The sequence below is a fragment of the Alligator sinensis genome, unplaced genomic scaffold (assembly GCF_000455745.1).
Source record: "Alligator sinensis unplaced genomic scaffold, ASM45574v1 scaffold766_1, whole genome shotgun sequence".
Classification (NCBI taxonomy): domain Eukaryota; kingdom Metazoa; phylum Chordata; order Crocodylia; family Alligatoridae; genus Alligator; species Alligator sinensis.
In genome coordinates this window covers 1206749-1217487 of record NW_005842390.1, presented here as the reverse complement: position 1 = coordinate 1217487, position 10739 = coordinate 1206749, and the positions used below count along the sequence as shown (strand labels likewise).

The 10739-nt window shown below is 49.4% G+C and overlaps 1 protein-coding gene across 1 annotated transcript in view; it reads left to right on the top strand.

Annotated features, from left to right (window-relative positions):
• Positions 1-10739, top strand: part of ADORA1 (adenosine A1 receptor) — a 71691-nt gene that overhangs the window by 1528 nt on the left and 59424 nt on the right. The window lies entirely within an intron of this gene.

Genomic DNA, 10739 nt, shown 5'->3' with positions numbered 1-10739 from the left:
GAAGACAGCCCAGACATGACTCTAGACTCAGGAGCTCCTGCCACTACCTCTCTGCTGAGTGGAGCACAGGATCCCAGGAGCTGCTGTAAAGTCCCCAGGGTATTTAGAGCACACAATGGTCTCGTGCTTGGTGCAGCACTGAGGATAGGGAGAGAAAGCCCAGTGCTTCTAATCAGAGCTGGCACCGTGCTTCCCTGTCAGCCCAGGCTCAGAAATGCTTTCCCAGAGGAAGGGCTGGTGATGGAGACACCCTGTGAGCTAGGAAATCTCAGAGTCCCTTACCTCCTTGTCAATCTGTTTGTAGACAAAGCCAAGCCTGTAATAAGTGCTGCCTGACTGCCATGACATTGAACTAGGGCAGAGCACTGAATATAAATCGGGGAATGTGCTGTTTGAACTCCGGAGCGCTGATACAAAATGTTTAACCCCTTCACTTCTGCACTGCTCCCTGTGTGCCCCCGTGCTGTGAGGCTTCATGGCCATTTCGTGCAAAATGTGGCGGTTTGCTGTGCCGGGTATGGGTAGAAGACTTGGAGTTCATGCTGGGTGGGTGCTTTAGATATGTTGTGATGATGGTGTGCTGTGTGGCTGCTCTGTGTCCCGGGTGTAGGTGCTGATGGAGGAGCTGTTGGCTGCTGGGTGCATCAGGTATGTGTTGTGAGGTTGGTGCTGTGTGGCTGCTGTGTGTCCTGGGCATGTTGTGACACTGGGATTGAATGGCTACTGGGTACATAATTATTGCAGAATTGAAGCAGTGGAGTAGCAAGCTGGCACGGAGCAGTGATAGGACACCCATTTGTTTACTATTGTGTGTGCCTCGACTTGTATGGAAAAGTCCTAGAAAATGTAATAGAAGAGCTCCCTTTTACTTAGTCATTTCTATAGTATTTTACCAGTTTCAGTCCTGGTCAGGGCTGTGGGATTTTTTTGGTATAGAGCTGTGAGGAGGTGAGTGGCTGGGGGTCTAGGCTGAGAAGAAAAGGTTTCTCGGGGGGTGCATCTACACATTCATTCATGCACTGTAGTTACCGCACATTAAGTTTCTTACTTGCATAACCGAGTACTAAATTCATATGCAGTAACTGGTGCTACTGTGTAGTAGTGCCAGGGCATGGGTTTTCACAGATGCTAACTGCGCAGTAGCATATTAGCATGGGTTTTGCCTGGCATGCTACTGCACAGTGTATTAGGCTACTGCGCAGTTAGTTCCTATCCCCAGTCTGTGATAAGATGCTAACGGTGTGTGGGTGCGGGGGGAAGGCAGGAGGATGGAGGCAGTGGAAGTCAGGAGCACGTTTTCCACCTTGCAGTCCTAGATTACGCACTGCCCTGCCTCAGGGGTAAGGCTGATGCACTTTTCTTAAGTAATGAAAGCCTGCGATCAAACCTGGCCAAGCCAAAGCCAGAAGGGGACATGTGACCAGCAGAGCCCAGAATGTTAATTGCAAAGTGGCCTGGGTTACCCAACTAAATGGAACAAGCCCAACAGCGGTTGAATTCCAATCTGGGCTAAATTGGTCTAATAAAAGTTTAAAAATAAAAAATAATTTTAAAAAATATTTTTTTTTTAAAAAGTCAGATTTACCCAAAGACCCTTGTCTGCCTATGTGCTTAGAGCGAAATGGCTACAACCTACACCCCTGTAATGTGGTCTGCAGCACTTTTTGGTTTTTTTAATCCTATTTGCAGGTACCAATTATGACAGCCTGTGCGGCACAAAACCTGCTGTGGCCACAACCCGGCTGTATAAGCAGGGATGATTTGTTTGTCTGTTTAGACAGGGCATTCTGGCCAGGTGTCCCCTCCCCTTGTGATCCTGATCTCTTGGGAAGAACACAATGACCTGATTTGTCCTTTCCTTTCTTAAGAAAATATTATGTATCCTGCAGTGAAATAACTCCTTAGTGCCTGAATGGGAAAGGGCAGGGCAGGGCAATGGTTATTAGCAAATGGTCCAGCACCAACTGATCCTTTGCCATCTGGCCCCTGATGCAGTCCCCTGTGCACCTCCTGAGAGAAGGCTGTCCCCAACACCAAACTGAACTCTACTCCCTCTTGACCATTACTATTTAGCAGGAATTTTTCTTATGCGATGATGTAACCATTGATAAGTTTTGCTGTGATAGTGCCTAAGAGCCCAAGTCTGAGCCCACCTAAGTGCTGCACAAACAGGGAAGAGAGAATGTCCTGCCCAGGGTGGGAAGAGCAAAGGAAATGTATTTCTAGTCCTACACCAGCAGTGCAAGGTAGTCTCTTGCTCATATGGAGGGTGGTGGTGAGGTAGTTGCACAGCAGGGCTAGGTGGAGCAGAAATTTTCCCTGCTAATTGTGTCCTTGCTTAATCACTACTTATCTCTGTTTTAGAAAAGCTTTTGAGCTTTGGGAATTTCCTTGCCTTTTTGATTATTTACTCTCATAAGGTCGAAGCAGAGCAGGCTACCTTGCTATTGGTTTGTCAGGGTAGAAGTTATGACTTCAGTCACACAATATCAAAGTTTGTGGTTGGGACAAAAAAATGTTTTTAAATGATTTTTCAAAACTCTAAGCCCAGTACAGTTTTTCACCTGGCTTCTGGTTGTATAAAAAAGGCCCCTGTGTTATGAAAATGTGCTCCAAAATGCTCTTTGTGAGTCAGCTTTAAGTGCTGTGTCACTGCAGTGCTAATCAGGGTGACACTAAACCCACAGACTTTTAAAAGGGTGTGGATTTTTTGGGAGACTTGTTTGAGATCTCAGGGCAAATTCTCAGCAGTCCTGATTGATGATCACCCACATCACCCACATCCTAGAGTAAGCTGCTCTAGGATCAAGGGGGAGTCCTGGGTGCTGTGGGCAGAGCCTGGATTCTTTGCAGCCCTTGCTCTGAGAATAAGTTCCTGAAATGGGGATGCTTACCCCAAAGAGGGGGCATCCTCTAGCAGTGATGTAAAGGCAGGACCTGGCCAGGGAAGGTGGATGTGAGGACTGCTGCTTCTCTATGCCCCAATTTGGGATCTACCTGTGGTTAGTGCAGGTGCCTGAGATGCGGGCTGGGAGAGGTTCATATAAGGGCCAAGTTATTTGTATGCTCATCCGGATTATCCAAATGACTATCCAAATGTTCTTGTGTAAAGGCATGGTGGGTTCTGTTTAAAGTGACCTAATCTGAGCCATTTTTTAATCCTGTCCTGTGACTGTTGTGAACAAACGGGAGGAGGGATTGGTGGTGGCAGTGAGAATGGTGCTTCATTCTTGGCTCTGGGTTTTGCGTCTTGCTCAGACTGAGCAGCAGGGATAAGTGGGCTGTGACTGCACCTAGCAAGGAGGGTAGTTCAAGATGTGCCCCTCTGCCTCTTCCTGTCCAGCAGTCTCAAGAGCACAGGCCAAACCTAAGTCCAGCACCTGTGGGCTGCAGCGTATGGTGGGAGAGACCAGGGAGAGCTGTGAGCTCAGGACTGCATCTCCAGTAGGTTGGGTGCTAGAACAGTACAGAGCTGAGAACAAGGCTGTGATTTGATTCTGGAATCTATTAACAGCTGCAGCAGAGATGTACATCCAGGGAGACACGCTGCTCCCTACCAGGGCAGTGGGTGCACCCAGGGTTGCCCACCTACAGTAGCACAGCACCAGCACGTTCCACCCTACGGGGATATGAAGGACCAATGACTGACAGCACAAAGACAGCGTGCAGCATGGAGGCAGAGCAGCCCAGGAAGAAACAAGCACCATATGCATAGCACAGAGGTGAATCTACCAACTTTTTGCCATGTCCAGGCTTGGTAGCCAGCATTGTGCTATGTACTAGGCTGCAAGGTTGACCGACCAGTTAGGGAGCTAGCTGGAGAAGTGGGAGACCTGGACTACTTACCATCTCTGCCACAGACTCCCTGAGTAACACTGAGCAAATTGCTTATTCTCTTTGTGCCTCTGTGGGAATAATAGCACTTAATAGTGTTGGGAGACCGTATACTGAGGGGTGTGATGTGTTCATGCACTGGGGGACAAGCCATCAGATACCTGTGATGAGATGGGCAGAATGCCTCCCCGGGAAGTCACCACGGGTTACTGGTGTCACTGGAGGGAGTTTCTCAGTGGACACCAAAAGCATGTGTAGCTCTATCAAGGAGCTGCCTGTCTTGCCAAGTGTGGGACAGTGACGTCAATCCATCTGGCACATTTGTTTGTTCTTAAATTAACTAGGAGCCTCCTCTGCCACATGCCTGCTATCAGGGGCTTACGCAGCGAGTGCTGGCCCCATGCTTGCTGGCAGGAAGGTGCTCTGGCAGCAGTGCGTGTCCAATGTTGCCGACTCCTGAGGTGTGGAAAGGGAATGAGAGCAAGAGGGTCCTTGGCCAGCACTTTGCCTTCATCCTTGTGCCAGAGACCAAGCAGATTTTCAGCCCGAAGCAACCTCTATCGGAGTTCTAGGACTTCCCTCGCAGGGTTTGGCTTGTATTTCTAGACCCAGGACAGCCTGGTCTTAAGGTCTCTTCACACTCAGTCATTTACTGAGAGCCCGCAGGAGCAAAAGAGCACTGCCCAGAGGAGAGAGACCCCACGAGCTAGATCAGGAGTTGACAGTATTTTTGGGCAGGGCCAAAAACACCCACAGCCTCGACTTTTAAGATGTTGGCATGCCAGGGGCAGATGGTGGGGGGCTGCAATGTGCCCGATCCTTGCTGTGGCAGTGCAGCCCCAGCGCCTTTCCTGCTGTCCACCATGAGGTGTGTGTGCACTCGCTGCCAGCAGTGAGCCGGGCCAGGGCTCCATGGACCCCGGTGCAGCTGCTTGCAGCCTCCTGGCTGCCTGGCACAGCTGGCTCGGGCTCTGCCATAGAACCCAGCCTTCTCACAGCAGGCGGCGGAGAGTCTGCAAACAGCTGCACTGGGGTCCGTGTAGCCCTGACCCAGCTCGTTGCCAGTGGCAGGTACATGTGTGCTTTTAGGCAGACAGCAGGGAAGGGGCCAGGGCTGCACTGCCACAACAAGGGTCAGGACCTTCGCAGTTCCTCTGCCCCAAGGCACACGTGCCAAGGAAAATGGCTTCACGTGCCATGCTCTGGCACATGTGCAGGGGGTTGCCTACCCTTGGGCTAGATACTAAATGACCCATTAAGTGTCTAAGTGAACTGAGATACCTACGTGTGATCCTATTCCCTGTTTTGAGTCCCTGGAAAAAAAGGGAATGCACCTGTTTGTAATGCTCCATCTCAGCCTTAAGACTCTGGCCCTAAACATATGTTATTTTTGTAGCATTCTTTTTTTTTAAAGAGTATTTTGACACGTGTTTTCCAGCCAGAGGGCAATAGGGGCCTGCTTCTTAGCTCCCCATCCCCTGCTGGCACCAAGGGAGTTGGTCAGTGGCAGCAGCTGATGAGGCTGCAACCCATAGAGGTCTGATTGGGCAGTCTCAGGCTCTTGCTAAAGATCATGGAAATGGTTAGAGCACCTGCACCATTACAGTTTAAAGTTCCAGGTGCTTTAATGAGCTTCTAGTGTTCAAGCAGTAAAACACAGAAAACCACTGATGTATCAGCAGCCCATTAAAGCACTGGAATCTCAAAACCCTAATGGTGCCAGTGCTTCCGCTGTTCCCTCTGCTACTGTTACAGCACCAGCGGTGTGGAAACAGTTAAAGCACTATTGCAGTTGAACATTCCCAGTGCTTTAATGGTCTCTGGTGCTTTTAAAGCACCAGAACCCATTAAACCACTGGGAATGTAAAGGGCTACTAGCACTTACCAGATCAGACCCTGCTACCGCTGCACCCCTGTTGTCCTTGCCACCCAGCAGGAAAGGTGATGATGCTGCCTTTGAATGGTCTCGGGTTGATTGGGTGGCTTCTGGGTGACGAGACTATCTGCAGGACTACCTGACAGCTTGCCGCTGGGTGGACTATCAGGGAGTTGGATGCTCTCCCTCTCTCCCTCATGGAGGGGAGAGGTAGGTACACTGAGCACTGTAGGATACTGGGGGTGACATACTGGGATATCAACCCTGCACATACATTACATTTGTGGCAGAAAAGTCTCCTGCAACAAAAGTTGGTGTTTGAAACAGTGTTTTTTGTTGTTGTTTGTTTTTGTCGCTGATCCACCGTTCTAATATTGGGTGGATTATTTTCTTTTTTCTTTAATGCAGCACAGAGCACGACAAAAAATGACCGTATGCAGACTCACTAAAAGCACCTGTCTAGCACCACAAAAGTACTGTATGTCAAAGGCCTCAGCTACATGAGACAGCTAGTGGGAGGACGTGTCCACCTTTTCTGTTAACTTATACTTGATTGGGTGGAGCGTCAAGGGCAAGGTCCGTCCCAATTCCAACATAGCTAAGATGCACTGAACTTTGACAGACATGCAGGCCCCCACTGTTAATTCATGGCGCTTTACATGAAGTGCCATGAGTTAGAGCACGCCCCCCACAACCCAACAGATGTTCGCATCTTGGGTCGGGGCAGGGTGGGGGGAATTGAACCTGCCTGCAAGCAAGCAGTGAGTTGAGGAGCTGCCCCTCTCTCCAGCCCTGCCCCCTGCTCCCAACTCTGGGGCTGTCAGCAGGGATGGAGGGGGAAGCCAGTAGCAGTGATCTGTTGGCTGGTCTTTGCCTGGCCTGAGCTGGAAGGGGGTAGGTAGATCAGAGCCCTCTCCTGCCTTGCAGACCTGGCCTAGCTTCCCCCCAGTACTCCAGCTGGGGAAGCTGGGGGTGGAACACAAGGTGGGTGGGCTCTGATTTCCCCCCCCCCCCCTCCCCACTTCCAGCTCAGACTGGGAAAAGCCCAGCTGGCAGCTCACTGATGCATCCCTCATTGTTGATGGCCATGGGGATGGGCTCCATCAGCCCAGCCCCGAACGCGCAAAAAATTTACCCAACGTAACACAAGTTCCCTAAGGGGCTCTAAAGTAGAATACTTTAATCTAATACCTCATTTGAGGAGGGTTAATTTTTCCCATGATCAGCCACTTTAAAAGAGCTCTGCAGTCATGCACATGCATCACGGCATGGCTGAAGAGTGCTTTCAGGGGCCCGATAGCATGAAAAAATGTCACTTCTGTGTCCACTAGTTTCTTCTGCATCCACTAGTTTGTCACCAGCAACACACAAGGAAGTGATGTGTCTAGTGTCACATACATCCACCTTTGGTTCCCCGCACCTGTGTAACCAGGTACCCATCCACAGCTGGGTGCAACCTGTGCCACAAGTCCATAGCCACTCTGCCACCACAGCCCCTAGGCAATGCACTTGTGTTGTGCGGTCCAGGCACCTGCTGATGTAGCAGGTCGGGGCAATAGGATAACCGTGGATTCTGTCCCTGCCTTGACTTCAGGCTGTAAGTCAGACATATGTCTGAAGTCTGGCTTATGGACTTAAGTCAACATTTTCCAACATAGGTGCTTAATGTGGGTCTTTAAACTCATAGCTGCATCTTCGTCTCCATATTTGTAGATTCTGACCTGATGATCATCTCTGCTTTCATTTCCTCATGTGGGAATCATGGTCCTGCAATTTAAAGGGACATTTCACAAAGGAGCCCTAGATAGAAGGTCCCATTGAAAGGCAAAGTATTACCTTGGAGGACAACTGCCCACAAGGGGAGCAGTCTTTCCTGTTATTGCCATGTCACAGGCAAACTCTTCCATTGAGGGGGAAAAAAGGTTTTGTCTCCAGATCCCAGAAAGAAATTTCTGAGTTTTACCATGTAATTCAAGTGGCTACAGACCTTCTGCTTCGTCTTGAACCCAGCCTCCTCCCCTCCCGACAGTGCATGTTCAGGGAAATCCTGCATGATCAAATTAAGCTAATGAGCAAAGCAGCAAGCGTGAGTGAATGCTGACCGCTGAGCATTTTCATTGCTGCACTGCCACTGTTTTGATAGAAAGAAGCCATGTGTGACACGTGCCAGCTGCTAATCAAATAGTCCAGCTGTCAGTCAAAGGGGATAGTCACTGCCTGGTCGTTATCTCTACTGCTGTCAACCCTAACCTTAACTGAGGATTGCCAGGAGCTTGGCTTGCTCTTGGGGAAATGCCTGGTGTCTATCTACTTGGCTGGGAGCACGTGTCACTCAGCAAGTTAGCACTCACCGACAAAGGGCTGAGCAGTGGCAGAGAAGAAATCTTTGCTCAGGAGTGGTATGTGTGTTTCAGCAGTTTTAGCAGCAGCTTCCTCTAGTCCTTTATCAAACACTCATGCAGCCACATCTGGTAGAAATCAGGGCAGGGTTTGCAGGTGTTCAGCACCTGGAGTTAAGGCTCTAGTGGGCTTGTCTAACTAGTGGCAACAACATGTCATTGGGCACGCTTAGCCCCATCATCATCACTGGATTTGTCATTGCAGTGTTGACAAGCCCAGTGGGCTCAAGGGGCTCTTTACTTTATTTACTGTGGCAAGTGGGAGTTTTAGGTTCTTCTTTCTTTTCGAGACCTTCTTTTCACAACCGACCAGTCCAGAACTGTCACCAATTTTGTTCCTCATCTGCACCTGAGTGAAAGTAAATACAGGATTCAAAATTTAAAACATCTTGTCCTGTCAGTTAATAAACAGATAAATGGAAATGGAAGGAAGGAAAGAAAGAAAATTAACACAGATTCCCAGTGGCCTTTGCTGATGTCAGAAGAGAGAGGGTTGCAAGCTCTTTGGGGCAGGGATTGTTAGTGTTTTCTGTGACAGTGAATGAGGGGCATTGATTTCTCCCTGCAAACCCATCAGTTCAAGTCAATGAAAGTGTTCATTTTGATCATTTCAAATGGTTTTGTTCTGCTTGTGACCACCTTTTATTTTAAAAAAGGTTTTTACATCAGTTAGCTTAAACTTCAAATCAAGAAATCATTTCAAAAGGGTACACATTAATTGTTCATGAAGAAAATGACAAACCAGGTCACTTCAGCAATTCTGGAATTTTTTTCCTGAAATATCAGAGGTGAGAAATTGGCTGAAGCCAAATCCCTTCCCTGAAATTTTTTTGTGTATCACATTTTACAGTAATAAACATTTTCTCAAAAATTCTTACTTGGCTCTAATTCCAGCTATGCTGGCTGGCTTTGGGCGGTCTTTTTTTTTTTTTTTGCCACTAACTTCTTTGCCTGTATGATTTATTAATAATGCTTCATAAGAAGTATTGCCTGCCTATCCACAGAGGCATGGCCCTGTGTTTAGGATGCTCCCCCAGGCTAGGAGGGTGTGTTCCCTACTCTGCTATGAATGAATTCTGAAAATTTAGGCAAGTCACTGAGCCTCAGTTTCCCATGCAGGCAGTGACACCTGCCTGCCTCATGGGGCTATATAAGGGTAAACACATTGCGAAGTGTACCAGGGATGGCCATTAGGCCTGTGCGAGGCTTTGGACAGAACTTTGGATCCGGAGAAGCTTTGGACGCTTTGGGGTCCAAAGCAGCACGTCTGGGTGGAAGAGCTGGCCTCGTTCGGCTTCCCGAAGCGCTTCGGAGCTGTGTTGGAGATCTGGCCCTAGGGTATAATGGGGAAACAATAAAATATCTATAACTTTGTTTTTTGTCCAATTTGGATAAAATTTTCAGGGGTGGTAGACTCTGCGGAGAGCGTGAAGCCTGCCAAGATCCAAGAAGATCAGTGCAGGGGTTTGGGGAAGATAAGTGCAGGGGTTTGGATCGGTGCCCCTCAAGCTGTGGACCAGCAGAACTTGTGCCATGGGTGACCCTGCGTGTGTTAAGGTGCAACGGGGTGGCCCCTGCTGTGGCCAAGACACCTGACAACTGTCGAGGAGATCGGTGCAGGGGGTCTGGGGCCCTGCACCCCTAGCTGCTGACAGGCAAAACTTGTGCCATGGGTGCTTGTGGGACTGACTGTGTCCGTCCTGGGGTGTGGGAGACACTACTGCAGGCCTGGCTGCTAAACTACTGTGTTACCAATTACCAATCAATCATGATTCACTCCGGGACCAGCTCAATACACAGGACCTAGCTAATGTAGCCAGTTAATTGCCATCAGTTAGCACAGGGGTGGGCAAAATGTGGCCCGGATGCGGCCTGCCAGACCATTGTATCCAGCCCACAGGGCCCCTAAAAAATTTAGAAAATTAATATTAATCTGCCCTGGGCTGCCTGTCATGCGGCTCTCGATGGCTTGCCAAAACTCAGTAAGCAGCCCTCTGCCCAAAATAATTGCCCGCCCCTCAATTAGCACCTACAAAACCAGGCTAAGGAGAGGAAAGAATCAATACAGACAATCAACTGCCCCAAGACAGACACAGTCAGTCCCACAAGCACCCATGGCACGAGTTTTGCCTGTCAGCGGCTAGGGGTGCAGGGCCCCAGACCCCCCTGCACTGATCTCCTTCACAGCTGGCAGGTGTCGTGGCCGCAGCAGGGGCCACCATCCCTGCAGCTGTCACCCCGCTGCACCTTAACACACGCTGTGTCACCCATGGCACGAGCTTTGCCTGTCCTCAGCTTGAGGGGCAGTTCCCCCCAAACCCCTGCACCGATCTTCTTGAAACGTGGCGGGTTTCATGCTCTCAGCAGAGGCTACCATCCCTGCAAGTTCCATCTACACTGGGCAAAAAACAACAAAGTTATAGATATTTCATTGATTCCCCATTATACCCTATGGCAGGATCTCTGAGGTGGCTCCGAAGCTTCAGCTGGATCGAGGCGGAAACCCAGTCCAGATCTCCGGATTGGATCACTGCCATCCAAAGCGTCCAGATCGGATCGCTGCCGACTCACACAGGCCTAATGGTCATGCACGTACCTTTAGCTAAAGGGTTAATTGTGATTTGTTGGAG